This window comes from Halichoerus grypus, chromosome 11 (genome assembly GCF_964656455.1).
Source record: "Halichoerus grypus chromosome 11, mHalGry1.hap1.1, whole genome shotgun sequence".
NCBI classification, from domain to species: domain Eukaryota; kingdom Metazoa; phylum Chordata; class Mammalia; order Carnivora; family Phocidae; genus Halichoerus; species Halichoerus grypus.
Genome location: NC_135722.1, coordinates 44015776 through 44031239, shown reverse-complemented (window position 1 = coordinate 44031239; position 15464 = coordinate 44015776). Strand labels below are relative to the sequence as shown.

The 15464-nt window shown below is 52.0% G+C and overlaps 1 protein-coding gene across 6 annotated transcripts in view; it reads left to right on the top strand.

Annotated features, from left to right (window-relative positions):
- The first annotated feature begins 925 nt into the window (after positions 1 to 925).
- MICAL2 (microtubule associated monooxygenase, calponin and LIM domain containing 2) overlaps positions 926 to 15464 on the top strand; it is a 210427-nt gene continuing 195888 nt past the window's right edge. For 4 of the 6 annotated variants that reach the window (XR_013442425.1, XR_013442423.1, XM_036087915.2 and 1 more), the window contains exon 1: positions 932 to 1101. The gene's annotated coding sequence lies outside the window, so the exon portion shown is untranslated. Of the gene's footprint in view, positions 1102 to 15464 lie in introns of all 6 variants that reach the window. The other 2 variants (XM_078058397.1, XR_013442424.1) reach the window with 2 other exon arrangements.

The following is a 15464-nucleotide window of genomic DNA, read 5'->3' as shown; positions in this document are numbered from 1 at the left end:
CCTGTTCTCTCCTGGGTCAGCTCAGTTCCCAGAACATTCATGGATGCCTGCATTGGGCCCAGCCCGTGATAAGAGCCCCGGCTCCAGAGGTGAGTAAGACATGGCCCCTGCCCCTGGGATCCCTGTTCATGATCACTGCTATGCCCGGGGCAGTCTGCACAAGTTGTTGGTAGGATTTACGGTGTACAAAGCCGCTTGGCAGCCCTCACTAGGCCCCACCTGTTCACACTGTTTTCTGTGGATGGTGCTCTCTGCGGCTGAGGGCGTATGGGCAACCCAGGAGCGTGGGCAGAGAAGAGATTAAGGCAGCCATTTGACAGTCAAGAGAAGAGGGTGCTTAGGTGATGTGACTAAGGTCACGTGGCTGGTCTGCACTACGGCCACTCTTCCCACCAGCGGCGTTCTAAGCAAGGCTGGTCCAGGTGAGGGGAAGAGCCTATCAGCTAACAGGGCGTTTGCTGAAGCCCGGCTGGTCAAGAGCAAAAGCAAGGAGGGAGGTCCACAGCCGTTACAGGAAGTGCCATGCTGCTCCCTCACTTCCAAAAGGGGAAGCTGAGGCTTGCTTTCCAGCTGCCCAGGCCAAGGAGCTTGAGGTCCAGCCCCTGCCTCTCCGCCGACACTAGGATACTAGCACCCAGGTTTTCATCTAGCAGCACCATTACGCCCCGCCTTCATCGGCCCCCCGCTGGTCTCAGACCTGTGCTGGTCTGGGTGGGAGCGCCCGCGGCTCCTTGCGCTCGGGGCACGGCTGCAGCCCACGTGCGCCCGCCCGCAGACGCGGTGACAGCTGGCCCCGTGGGGGCGGAGCGGGCGTGGAGCGGGGGTGGGCTCCGCGCCGCACTGCCATTGGCCGCGGGCCTCGGGTCGGGGGCGGGGCGCGCCCCCGGCCGCTCTGTCATTGGCCGCGCCGCCGATGGGGGCGGTTCCCAGCGCAGTCAGCCGCGCGGCGCAGAAGTGCAGGCGCTCGCCTGGCTAAGGCTGCGCGGGGCTACCTCCCTAGCTCCCAGCTCCGCAGGCGGCCTGCGGGTCCTGACCGCCCCGTCCGCGGCCCGAGGTGAAGGCAGAAGCTGACCCGAGGCTCGGTGGCTGGCGCGGATCTCGGTAAGGGGGGTGGGGTGCGGGGCTCCAGGGAGGGCGGGCGGGGACCATGGCAGCCGAGCCTGGACTCTGCGCCCTGGCCCGCGCCGGGGACAGTCAGGTGCGGCCGCAGCATCTCTCGCTTCAAACCCACCCCGCGGGGCGTCCGGCAAGCAGGTGGCCCTGCCCGGGGAGGCTGGGGCTGCCCGATAGGTCTCTGAATCGATTAGAACGCAATAAAAGCCTGCCACCCGTACCCCGCCCGAACTACCTCCTACTCCGCCCCAACACCCAAACCCTGCAATTCGAAGCCGAGAAAATCCCCAAACGTCAACACGGAGTGGGCGCGACGCGCCCGCAGTACCGCATGCCACAGGGGCAGACCATCCCCAAACTTTGCTTTCCCATAATTTGGGCTCTGCTCTGTTCACGCTCTTTCCCGGCTCTTCACTGGGCGCTTCCCTACCCGCCGCGGTTCTTCTGCCTCCTTAACAACAGGAAGTTAAGTTGGGCCAAATGTCAGTGGCCTGGCCGCCTGCGGGCTGGGATTGGGACTGAGTCTGGGGCCCGGGCGTGGAGGTGGTCAGGGGACAGCGGCGCTGTCCTGTCTGTCGTGTATCTCCCAGCAGCCCAGGCGCACCCCAGGCCTGGGAGCACCCGGCGGGGGCGTCTGCGGCTCCCTTTTCGTTGTCGTCGTCCGTACTAGCTCTGGGAAGAAATGGGGTCTTGCCGGCAGCGTCTGCCACCGCTGACCTGGCTTCCGGACTGGAGCAAGTGGGGTTAACTTTATCCTAGGCCAGCCTCCCTGCAGAGCTGGGAATCATAGCCTTTGCTGGATGGGGAAGAGGCGTGTTGAAACCAGAGTAAACGTGTGCCTCTTTCCACGTTGTTAATTCTGTAACCTGGGTTCTTAAGGCCAAAAGAGCTTTTATTTGGAGGGCCATCCTGCCTTGTGGGACTTGAGGTGGCAGTGTGTGGACCTTCTTGCTGTCAGCCTCCCTTGCTCACTCTAGTCTTCTATGGTTTCAGGCGGTGGGGGGCGGGGGGGGGGGTGGTGAAGTCACTAGCTGGCCCCCTTGTGGGCAGGTCCCTTGGAAAGAAAGCCAGCAGCGGGTTGGCCCTCTGGTGTTTATGTGCCTGGGTGCCTGGCACCTGGACCAGCTCTGTTCTTGTCCCCTTCCTGGGGCCAACAAGTGGGCCTCAAGTCTCCAGGACAGCCCCAACTGATGTTCTGAAGACTCCTTGCAGGAAGAGCTTGCCTTTGGGCAGAAGACAGATTTATTACGTGCCTACGGACAGACAGGTCCTGCCCTGTGGCACTTTTGCAGCAGATTTCATGGTTATTATCCAAACACTCAGTTTTGCCCTCCTCATTTTAGATGTGGGGAAACAGACTCGGGTAGCATAAGTGCCCAAGGTCACACAGAAAGTGGCTGAGCCAGGATTTGGACCAGGCTCTGCCAGAACTATATTCAGTGTTCTTCCTGCTGCCCTGTGGCTCTAGAAAGTGATGTCTGCAGGATCATGGCACTCCCTTGTGCTGATTGGAGCCTCCTGGCCTTTGAAAAGATTCTGTCTAAAGATTCAGAGGCTGCTTCTTTGGCAAAGCACTTGAACTGACCCTGGTTAGCCCAGGTTGTTCAACCTGCAGACCACTTGCTCACTCTGTCCTCTGGTCAGGGATGAATGGCTGGTATTGGTCATGCTGTACTGGGGAGGGATTTGACCTGCTGGTGTTTGGGTACTATGGGGGGGGGCGGGGCTGGGGAGGAAGCCTGCCTGTGCCATTGACTTGGTCTCACCTCTGAAAGTTGGTTTCTGGGGTAGTCTAGGAAGACTATTAGCTGAAATAACCTCTACCTTAGATCTGATTCTGGTTTTGTTTGTTTTGTTTCGGGGGGACAGTTGTTGAGCTATACTAGTTATGGTTGTAAGGTGATTGAGATCCCCAGATCTTCTTATCTGTGCCGCCTTCCTTCTTCAGTCCTGGAGCTCTGGCTTTCTGCTCATCCCTCTCTTCTAAAAGAAAATCATGATTAGCCTAATACCAACCAGTTGTACTTTAGTAAAAAGCATCTTATGGACTAAGGCTGGTTTTAGCTGTGTTCATTGAAGGCCCATTCCCAGGGGCAGCAAGGAGCAAAGGAACAGTTGGGTAACCCTCCTCTGCCTATAATTGGGGTGTGTTTCTTCTCTCTGCCCATGTCCATACCCTCATCTGGGTGTGCCTGTCAACAACCATGGACCTGTTCCTTTCACTCCCTGCTTCTGAAGGGTAGAGGTCCTGCCTTCTTGGTGGAGAGCCTTCATTCTGGCTGGAGGGGTAGGGTATGGACGCAAGAAAATTTGGGCTGAACATTGCTCGTCTTAGAAGCCCTGCCAGGGCTAAAAGTCTCTGTTGTTTAAAGAGCCAGGGAAGGGAATACTGTTCATTATGCGGGGAATTTTCACTGTTTATATCAGTAGGTCCCCACATTAGCCCTCCAAAGAAGTAACTGGGGTTGTCCCCATTTTATAGATGAGGCGACTGAGACTGGGGAAGGTTGAAAGTCCCCCCCCCCCCCCCCTTGCTTCACGTGGCTAGTGAGTAACCAAGCTAGGCTTCTGGTCTCAGTCTGTATGAATGAGATTGAGGTGGTGAGTTAAGGACTGAAGGAAGCAGGAAAATCTGGTGGCTATGCTCTGTAGTCTGGAGGGGTGGTGTGGGCCGCTCCCTCGCTGCATTCACTAGTCCCCAACTTCTGTTATAATTCTTTGTGAACATGGCTTCCCACCCCACTATGAAATGGCTTTTAAAACCCTCACAAAACTTAGCAGATTTCTTTCCTGGTTCTTACAAATCCTCCTTGCTCTTTGCTCTGTATTCCCTTAGCCTTTTGTACCAGTCTTCATTAAGCTGTCCACCACAGTGTACTGCCATCCTCTATTTTACCATATCCACGAACATTTTCAAACACAAAAATAAAGACAATAATATAATGAGCCCCATATACTCATTGTCTAGCTTCAACAGTCATCAAGATTATGCCGGGTTGGCTTCATCTCTTTATTTTTCTCCCCTTCTGTCTTTTCTTCCTGAAGTATTTTAAAGCAAATCTCTGATACCATGTCATTTTGCCCCTATCTAATCCAGTATATATCTATTTTTAAAAGAATGTTTTTTTTTTCGTAACCACATTGCCATTATAGCATGTAATAAAATGAGCAATAGTTCTTCGGTCTCATCTGTCCGTATTCAGAGTTCCCGGATTGTCTCCGAAAGGACCTTCGGAATTGGTTTGTTCGAATCAGGATCCAAGTCTGTATGCTGCATTTGGTTGCTAGTCTTTTTATGCCTATTTTAATCTGGAGCAGCCTCCCCTCTGCTTTTTAACCAGCCACGACCCTCTGTCTTAAGTGCCCACCTCCCCCGCTGGCCGGCAAACCCTGCGAGGCTGTAATCCACTTCTGTGCCCAGCTGGATCCCCGTGTGGCCTCTGGGATGGGGCAGAGGCTAGCTGAGCATCTGTCCAGTGATGTCGCAGCCACTCAGGCAGTGCATTTTGAGTGAATGAACCCTGTCCTGGGCTTGTGTGACTGCTTGTGACAGTGTTTAGATAAGAGGGTTAAAAAAAAGATGACTTGCTCGCGTGTGGAGGTTTCCTCAGCAAGCATCAGTCTGTACACATTGTGAAATAAGAGGAGAACTATTTGCTGTGCTCACCACACTGCTCTGGTTTGTGGTGGGGAGCCCAGATGGCCGCCTTTCTGCCCTGATCAGCAACCGGTCTCCCCCGATCATCTGTGGGGCAGACGGGGACTGAGGTCATTTCTGCCAGAGCTTGGAATCCCAACTCACTCAGCCAAAGGCATCAGCACATTCTGACCCAGACACTTGGCGTTTGGGCTCCACAGAGACCTCTGCACACCTCGTCTGGGCAGCGCTCCTTCCCTGTGCCTTGCCGAGCTCCCCTGACCTGCCCCACACCTGGCCAGTTGTGGAGCCTTACTCAAACGACGCACACTCATGACCTTTTAGTATCTTGTCTGAGTTTGCGGAGAAGAGCTAGTGTCGCCTCTGGCACCTTTGTGGGCATCCTACTGAAGGAGAGACGGGAGGCTCAGGAGGGAAGGAAAAGGTACGCTTCACTCCTGGATTCCCTGTCAAATCTCCGTAAGATCTGACCCACCCGCAAGGGGCCCCCTCTGCAAACAGCCCTCAGAATGAGGAGTTGTTTTTTTCTTCTTCTTGTTTGTTGTTGTTTGTTTTGTCTTGGGTTTTTGTTGTTGTTTTTCACGTAGTCTTTTCCACCAGGCGAGTCCTTCTTTTTTGATGGCAGTGCTACAGTTGATTATTTTCCTTTATCTTTAGTCATCTTAGTATTTTCTCCAAATTTTTACAATAAAAACATTTTTCTAGTGGAAAATCCAAATACTTGGGGTCTTTTTCCTTAAAAAAGAGAATTTTCTTCAATGTGGATGGGTAGACAAAATTATACATGCATTTTTGTACAGCTATGTATGTGGATAAGGTCACAGAGCCATTGGGATTTTGATATTTGCCTATTTTATTTATTTGTTTTATGACATTATCTTTAAGAACTTACCTGGGCTTCCTCAAATTAGGGGATCAAGAAAGCTGGGGCTTAGGAAACAGGAACCCATGGAACCCATGCAGCCTCACCCTCTTTCCCATTCTACCTCCTCCCTTTCCTTCTTGAGAATTTCATTTTGGTTTCCCTGAAATTGTTCTAATGGTAGGCTCTTGATTTTTTTTTATTCAGCTATCAGAGGCACACAGAATGACATGGTTGTTAAGGCCAGGTAGGCAGGGCAAAGCTTCAGGCCCCAGTGGCCTGTCTTGTCCTCTTGGGGAAGTGCATGATAGCCAAACACCCCACGGACCTCACTTTGGGGGTGGGGGTGGCTGACCGCTCCCTCCACCATTTCTGTTTCCTCCCTGCATCTTCTCCAGAGGTAGAAAACATGGCTGGTCTGCACTGATAAATCTCCTCCTTTCTAAAGCACTGATCATCTGGTCTCGCAAACTCAGGCCTGGCAGGGATGATAGGGGACACGAGCCCTTTGGTCACAAACAAACTTTCACTGCAAGACTGGATCACCGTGGAGTCTGATTTTTGAGACCCTTTCCCTTCTCTGTCCACTGCTGAGGAAGTGTCCACCCCTGAGGAGCCTTTGGTGAAGTCCAGGTGTGATATCGTTTCTTAAATGTAATTGCTCGGTACCCTCCACCCACCTAAATATTATCGTAGTTCATCCTAGGAAGCTCTGGCCTGTTGCCATGGTGGCTGGCCGGGAACTGTGCATGGACAGTGCTGATGTTTTTAGGGTTGGGATTGTAGTACGTTCTTTGTTTGCACTAGTGTTTCTCTCTTCCCTGAGTGTTGGGGGAATTTCCCTGCCTGCACCCCACCCTGAATCCCCACCTCCCAGCCGGGATCCCTGGCTGCACTGGCATTCCTTGCAAGGCCGGGTCAGATCGCTCTTTGGGGAACACACAGGTATTGGCGGGTCCCCGAAGAGGGACTTGCTTCCTGCTGGTTTGGGGCCCCGGGTTTTCTCCTTCCCCTGCAGTGAGGGATGTCCAGTGCAGATGTCCTTTCTTCAGGCAGCAAGAGGAGGGTAGTGAGGAGCTGGATGGTGGCTTGTGATCTCCGAGCTGCCCCAAGAGAAGGTTTTAGGGACGTCTGCAGGCCAGAGCTCCTGCCACACCCAGTCTCGAAGCCCAGCCCTGCCAGAGGCGGGAGTGGGAGTTTAGGAACATCCCGTTCTGGCCCTGCCGTGCTCGTATCAGTGTGTTACAGCAGATGCAGAAACCATGGCTTTGCTCTCGTGACTCTGAATGGCTGGCCTTGGCTATGTATCTGAGTACTGACTGTAACAAGTAAAGATTTGCAGCATCGCAGAGTTTAACTTGGACCCGGGGCCAGGAGACGAGGTGTAGGGGAGGGTGAAGAAGTTCCAGGAAAAAGTCACTTGGGCCCTTTGGTCCCTGGGAGAGCTGATGCCTGGAGCAGGGTGGGCCCAGGGCTTGCTGGGGGCCTGGCAGAGCCGCTGACCCCTCTGTCGGACAGCTGTTCACCCTGGAGGAGCAGAAGGGCGTCCTGAGGTGTAGTGTGTGGAGTCCATGCCTGCTGTGAGGTCAGATTGCCGAAAGCTCCGAGTATCAGGACAGAGGGGCTTCTGCACAGCTTGATGCAAAGGGCAGGTGAGGAAACCCCTGCTTGAAGGAGGTAGGGGTCTGATAGCAGATGAAAGGGAAAACAGAGGAATAGATGGGGCCACTGGGGAGGCCTCTTTTCAGACTTCAGAGAGAGGACTAGGTCCATCTCTTTCCTCAGGGAATGTCCTATGGGGCTTGGGCAAATGGTGGGGGCCTTGGGGACTAGGGGGTCCATGCCAGGAGAGCTTGTCACCTGTCTGCCTGCAGCTGCAGGACAGGACTGTTGGAAGGAAGGAGGAGGCTCTGGATGAGGTCTCAGGATTCTGCTGGGTCCTCAGTTTGTGGCAGCCAGGGGCCCAGCACTCCTGCCTGCTCCAGGTTTCCATCTCTAGCCTGGGTGTGTCTGTTATCTTGTACCTGACATCCTGGACTGTCTTAAAAAAATGACTCACCCACCCACACACAGATACACACAGATGCAGGGTACTCACCCTCCCCCCCAACATGCATGGATGAGGGTAACATACTCATTCACTCAGGACAAAGGTAATTCAATGAAAAGTCTCTCTCCTTCCCATCCTCCAGCCCTCTGTTCTCTTCCTCAGTGGCATCTGCTGTCGCTAATCTCCTGTGGATCCTGGCAGACAGAATCGAGGCATTGATTTGTGCCTGTCTCCCCCTTTGCTCCTCTTTGGATCTGCTGGGAAGCACCCAGAATGCGGAGTGGGGCCCACACGGCTGCTGAGACTCGGTGGTTCTTTCAATTGGTCAAAGCTTAACTATTGCCCTTCCCCGCTACTTTGCCACCTCTCCTCATGCAGAATCTCCTGGTGTTAGATTTGTGGATGTAGAGAGCCTGGACACTGGGGAGAAACCTCAAGGGCCTGTTCTGTGATAATAGGTACAAACAATCCTACTAAGACAAACCTGGGTTCGAATCCTAGCCATGTGGCCTTGGGCAAGTCCACGAACACTAGTATTTTAGTCTATATAAAGGAGGTCATTACACCTACCTCAAAGGGTTGATGTAGAGATGTAATTAAAATATTTTTTTGGGAAGCACCCTGCAGAGGTGGGCACTCAAAGATGTCTTTACTTCCACTTTTAAGGAGTGACCCATTTTCAGAACAGGCCTGGAATCCTCTGGATGGCTTCCTGGAAATCTTTCTCTTGGTGGGTTCCTGACCTCTTAACTTCCCTGCAGAAGGTAGCCAGTTCTCCATTTTCTGTCTGGTTGAGCTCCTCCTCCCCACCACCTCCTTCTGCCCTGGGGAGCCCAGCCTCTCTGCACCACCTCTTTCTGTGCCCCTCCCCACCCCCAGTGGTGAGCAGGACGCTGCTGGCCTCCTGGAGAGGGCTCTGGGCTGTTTATGGCAGCTCTCCAGGGTGTTTATGTTGTGATCTCTTCAGAAGCTCCTAGCAGATGTCTGGTTATTGCTGCAACTTCATCTTTATCTTCAGCACGAGAGAAGAGGGAGGCTATTTTTAAAGATGTTTAATTGGCATGGCTGCACAGAGCGGCCTAGATTGCCTCCAAGCTTTATTCTGCATCGTTCCTGCTCTTTACCCATTCTGAACCCTTCCGATCCAGGCTGAGAGACCTTATATGTCCTGATTTTAGAGCAGCACTTAAATTTGGCAAGCAATTGTAATCTCTTAAAAAGGTAGGTCAGGGAAGCAAAGGCGACCAGCTGTCTTTTTCCAGGCTGGGACAGATGGCAGCATGAATGAGGAGCATTTCTGTGTCCATAGAAACCAACACCTGCCCCCAGTGCTGACCCTTCCTTTCACCTGTGGTGGCAAACCCCGCCCCCCCCCCCATGCTGCCTGCTGACTGGCTGGGAGATCTTTAGCATTGCCTTTGTCTTTGGACTCAGGTGGGGCTCAAGGTGAGCAGGGAGTGGAACTAGGGTAGTTTCAAACGATACTGACCTCCCAGGAGGGAGGGAGAGAGAGATGGAAGCCATGAGTCACAGGACCTTGGGATGTCAGACTGGAAGGGCCCTCTGAGATCATCCAGCTCTCACTCATGCCACTGTGGTTTTTACTTATGGGGAAACCGAGGCTCAGAGGTCTATTGGTACTGAGCAGAGGCCAGGGAGGTGCGGTTCCTTGCTCAAGGTCACCCAGCCAGGTGGGAGTCAAGTCTGTTCTCCCTCCACCCTTTTTGCCCAGCCGTGATCCTGTGGTTTGTCTTGGGCAGCTTTAATTGCAGTTGGCCTTCCCTTTTGGGGGCAGAGCCCCGCCCCCTTTCTCGCAGCTCTGGCATTCTTCCAGTTTAGGATGTATACACTTGTAGCACTGGCTTGCTCAATTGCTTGGTGCAAGATCTTTCGTTAACAAAAATACCTCCGCCAGAGCCTTGGGGCCTAAAATTCCCACCTTTGTTTCCAGTCCTTGTCTTCCCTTTATAAAAAATGTAGAATTTAACTGGGAAGGATATGTTGACAGATTAGCTTATCTCTGATTAGCTGTCAGCAGAGGGCTGAACCTGAGGGGATGAGTTAGCTGGGAAGAGGTGGAGGAGGGAAGCAGGACTGTTAATAGGGTGCCGTCAGGGAGGGCATGGAGCACCTCGACCAAGGCTCTTGAGCTCAGTGTGCAGCTGCCGTGCTGGGGATGCTGCAGTGAATGACAGGAGTGGAGCCCTCACCTAATGCACGGAGGTGCATTAGACAAGCTGCAGATGCCCACATAGCAAGGTAGAGTGCGGAATGTGCTTTGGAGAGCCTCACGGTGGAACCAGGGGGGACTTCCTGGAGGAGGTGGCACTTGGTGGTTGAGACGGGCCTTGGAAAATAGGATTTCCATAGGCAGAGATAGCCAGAGGTATAGCACACAGAAATGTGGAAAAGTGAGGGCACATTCAGGGAGCCACATGGTAGAAACGTGGGGGCTGCCTGGGGGCGATGTGGAAGGCTGGAATCGGGCCAGCCCCGAGCGCTGCGGTGGGGGTGGGGTGGGGGGGGTGTGCAGTTGTCAGACGCTCGTGGAGCATTGTGGGCCAGCCTCTGAAGTGGTCTCACAAGCACCCAAATATCCCCATTCAGGTGGGTGCTGCCCTGGGTTTCTGGTGCACACTTTGGGTTTACTTCCCCAGCGGAGGAAGAAGCTTGGACATGCGGGTGGGGCAGGACTTGATGTTTCCAGGCAGCTGGAACATGTAGGGGCTTGGCTGACTCCCCAGCCTTTCCCCCGGCCCTCTGGACACCTGGCCATGGGGAGGGGGCATAAACTGAGCTCAGTTTCCACTAGCTCCAGTGTTAACCTAGCAGGTGGGAGGCATGGCAACCTGGTGTGCTTAAGGCTTTGACATTTGAGCAGGGTTTCCAGCACCTGTTCTCTGCCACAGAGGTCTCAGGAACACCCTTGCTGTATGTGATGGGATAAATCGCTCCTGCAATCAGCAAAGGGCATGAGTTCAGTGCCCATGGGAGCTACGGTTGGGGTGGGGGGCACACACGGAATCAGCTTTCGTCTTTCTTTTTTCTAGTATTAGTGCTACCAATATGAGACCACATTGGTTCATTGACTGATCAGTTAATTGCTCAATTTATTCATTCTGCAACCAAGACTTCTGGAGTTTCCTTTCTGTGAAGCATGTTGTCCCACTGACCATGGTTTTTAGAGTTGTAAAACCTTTGGCAAGCCACTTCCTTTCTCTGAGCCTCAAGTGTCTCTTCAATAAGACGGGAGTGATAATATTCACCACTCAGGGTGGCTGTGAGGATTAAATGGGGCAGTGTGCCCAGCACACCTATCATGGTGCCTGGCACCTAGGGGGCAGAGACGCCCTTCCGCCTCGAGTCTGTTCCCGAATTGGCCCAATGGAGTCTGAGAGCATAGATGTGGACAGGGCTCCTCTTTGCTTCTGGCCTCCCATTCAGTCCTGTTCCCTAAGTGGCTTTTACCTTTAAGTAGTGACTTGTTAAGAGATTGGCTCAGTCAGAGCACCTATGTGTGCAATGAAGACAGATGAGGCGCCTTTCCCTTTGTGGCGAGATCTTCGCCATCAGACCTCGGAGCCACAGGGCTGTTCTGTTGGTGCTTGATTTCTCCACTGTGGTGGTCCAGCCTGGGCTTGCACATCAGAGCTGACCTGTTCCATCTTTGGACGGCTCCTCCTGTCCCCTCCCTGATGGCTCCTGGTAGCTTCTGGCATTTGGTCCCAGTCTTCTTTCTTGAAGTCATAGAGAATGAGCGTTCTCTTTCCTTCCACATGTCCACCTCCTCAGATACGGTTTTTAAATCCAGTCTGTGATACCACCGATAGGAAGAAGTACCACTATTTCGTGTACCTTCAAGAAAGAAAAAGTGCTTCCAATTAAATTGTGGAACGATGCTTTGTTATCACTGAAAAGTTTTATATTTACCGAGAGAAGAATCTTTTTAGACTTTAGACATAAGTTTATATCCCATAACACTTGTATGTACATAAAAAGGAAAACATATTGGTTAGGCGTTTCTAAAACCTCTTCAGTTTTAGAATCTGATTCTTCTAATTCACTTTTTGACTCTGCCATCTTTGTGGCTCTTTTGACATACTATTATATTTTGGTAAATTGATGATACATTTCTCAATCTCAGATGTTAAGGGGCTAGAAGATACATTCTGCTTTCAGACATTTTATAATTGAAAAGTACGCATCTTGTAATTAGTAAAACAAGATATTTAAAGGCAGCCCTCTTGTTCTCTCTCGAGTCTTCTTCCAGGTTAACAACCTGTGATGTGGTTTCAGTTCTTTTTATCTTCCTGGTGGTTCTCCTCTGAGCAAACTCCCACGTGTTCAGATTCTCATACAGTGCCCAGGCCATGTATGCTATTCGTGGTGTGGTATGATCACAGCAGAGGAAGGGAGCCATCACCTCCCTGGTTGAGGCCATTCTACTCCTCTTAATGCAGCCCAGGATTGCATCAGCTTTGCTGGCCGCTATATCACACCATTGACTCACTGACATTACTGCTGGCCAGATCTTTTTAACATGTGGTGTTGCTCAGCTGCATCTCCTCTGTCCTGAATGTGTGTGGCTTTAGAACTTAAATGCAGAGCCTCCTATTTTGTTCCCATCTGATTCAGAACAACCATTTCTATTAAATTTCCACTTTGTTAAATTCAGTGCATCCATGGTCCATTGAGCTCTTTCAGGATCCTATTTAAGTATGCCTTCCATGTGGTTGCTGGACAGGAGGGGGTTGAGGGGATGGGGTAACTGGATGATGGACATTAAGGAGGGCACATGATACAATGAGCACTGGGTGTTGTCCACAACAGATGAATGACTGACCTCTACCTCTGAAACTAATAATATACTATATGTTAATTCATTGAATATAAATAAAATTAAATTAAAAAATATGCTCTCCGTAGCATCATCCGAGTTGCTGATAAAATGCTTCTTGGGAGAGAGCCCTCTGGCTTGCTACTAGAGACCTCCCCTCAGGCACTGTGACATCTTTCATCAGCATGCTTTGGGAATGGCAGTCTAGGCTGCCCCTTTCCTGAGTCGCTGTCCGTTTGCTTTTCTGACTTCCGGCCAGGTGTCTTCTTGAATCTGGCAGGCCACGGCTATTGCAGTCTTCCATCTCCCTCCAGATCCCGTCACAGGAGGAAGTGGGCTCTGGCTGACAGCACGTGTTGTCAGTTCCCAGAGGGGCCCCCAGACTGCTTTCGGGTGTCCCCGGGCTGCCCCGCAGAGATGCAGCCGGAAGTTCAGCGGTCTCATCTGCAAGAGTTTCCAATGCTCTGGGCCAGGGGACTTACAGTCACTGGAAATATCTAAATAGATGTATTTTAGAAACCAAGCTTGTCCCCCATCCCAGCTCCCTTTCTCATCTCAGTGTTGGATCTTTGTCTGTCAGTCAAAAGATGGCTCTTTGGGAGAGGGGCCCCAATGCACCTGGAGTGGGAGCCCAGGTCTGACTTCCCAGGGCCCCTTTCTGTCCCTCGACCTCTTGGCTCCAGATGACCCCCCAGACCTTCCTGCCCTCTGCCCTCTGCCCTCTGCTGTGCAGCCTGAGCTCATCCCAGGCTTGCCTCCTCTGGCTGAGGCGGGGACAGGCCTCTCATCACTGTCTTAGGGTTTTCTTGGTTATGCAATCTCCTTCCAGTGATGGGTCGTGGGCTCCAACAGCTGGCCTTGTCAAGGGCTCCCTGTGCAACCACACGGCTCCTGTTCCGGAACATGTTCTGTAGCTGTCTGCATGCCAGGCCCTGGTATCAGGGCTTTGTAAACATGAACTCACTTAATTCTTGTGCCAACCCCATGAGGTGGATCTTGTCATTTGCCCCACTTACCAGTGAGGAAATTAAGGCACAGAGGGGTTAACTGATTTGCTCAAGGTTTCACAGTTAGGGCAAGAGGGAGAGTTGGAGTCTAGCCGATTTGTACCCAGAACCCAGCTCTCAACCTCTCTGGTGAGCGGCTTGCTACCTAGAAGGCCCCTCCCCCTTCTCCTCCTCCCGCTTCCTCTCCTTCCCTCCCTACCCTCCTTCTCACTGCCCCTGCCCCCTCCTTTGCAGAACCGGAGCTGCTTTGGAGTCTGAATCATTGACTTCCTCAATCTCAGGTCCTAGAGCCCTTCCGTGCTCCCAGCCATTTGAAGTCTGTGAGAGTCTCAGGCACCAACTTCCCCCTTCTTGGTCTCTCATAAATTTCAGAGGAAATGATTGCTTTTCCTCCATAGTTCCTGTGTCCTCCTGGTCAGTAACCCATTCTGCCATTGTTGTGGTAATCAGTTAGTCCTGTTTCTATGGATACTTCCTCCCTTTCCTGGAAGGGGAGGCCAGCCGGATATTTCAGCCAGTGGGGTTTCAGGACTTCCTTGTGGTGTTTCCTCTCCCCGCCCCCCCATGCCCCCACCCACCACCCAAGCTCTTCTCTGGCTGGCCTGAGATCCCATCAGCAACTGATACCACCCCATGGTGCCCATGGGGACCTTCCCTTTAGGCTTTAGGTCTTCTCTGAGCACACCTGTGTTCTGCAGAATATTTTCCTCTTTCATGCTTTTCATCCTCTGTCTCCAGGCCCCATCCCAAGTCCATCCCTTTAAGAGATAAAAGCTGGGCACTGAGAAGTGTATATCAGTTACGTAAAGAAAAGAATCAATATTTGTATTTGTGTGTATATACATAAACATTGTCAGGGATGAGGCGTAAGCAATGAGAGCCACTCCCAGGTTCGGAGTGGGGGCAGACTGGGTAGCTGCGGTAGAAGGGACACACTTCCTGTATACTTTAGTGAGTTTTGATTTTTGAATGTATTTCCTACCCAAAATTTAAAACAACAAAACAAATAAAAACCCAACCACAGACAACCTGGGACTGCTGCTTGGGGGACTGTGGAAAGAGCGGGACTCACCTGGTTCAGTCAGTGCTCTGCCTCCTACTGAATGGGCCTCTGCTCCTCAGGTGCGCACCGGGCTAGTGACAGCCCACTTAACCTGGCTGTAGGGATGCAAGGGGACCCTCTTCTACAGCCTGGCACATGGGGGGTCTGAGTAAACCACCTCCTCCCTGACTCTCTCCTTTGAAGCTCTGAAGGAACTTGAGACTTTGCTGCCTCTTATAATCAGTTTACTAAGAGCTGGTGCTCAACAAGTACACCTGGGCCTCAAGTGTTGGTTTTCCTCAATGACTCACCTACAACTCACTGTGGTCTTTTCCCCCTGTTGAATTCCGGGACTTGAGGTAGCTGAAATGCTCTGATTGCCTGGGTTTGCCTCCAAGAATGATGCACTTTCCTTCTCCAGACCTGCAGGATTTCACAGATCATTTCTTCCACCATACTCATCTGCCCAGCTCAGGGGAGCACGATTACAATGGGTCTAACACCCTTTGAAAACAGAAGCCCATAACTGGCTTTGCAGATAACCAAGGTCAGAGCAGACCCTGAAGAAAAAAATGCAGGCCATTGGGAGAAGCCAGTCCGGGCACCTGTAATTGAGGAAACGACCTGATTAGGAAAGTGACTTGTTTACCTTGGGCAGGTGATTGCGAAGCCGACTTTGAGCACCTACTGTGTGGCCTGGGCCCTGTGATATGGGGATGGCAATGGGGGTAGGCCCAGCCTCACCTCTACTCTAAAGCACATTCACCACATACTCGAGAAAACAAGACATACATGTTTTAAAAAAAATGAAGTAGGAGATTGTGGTCACGGTTCAGATCATTGAAGGCAAATCACAAGATAACTTCATGACTAATTCCATATGATGGTGGAGATA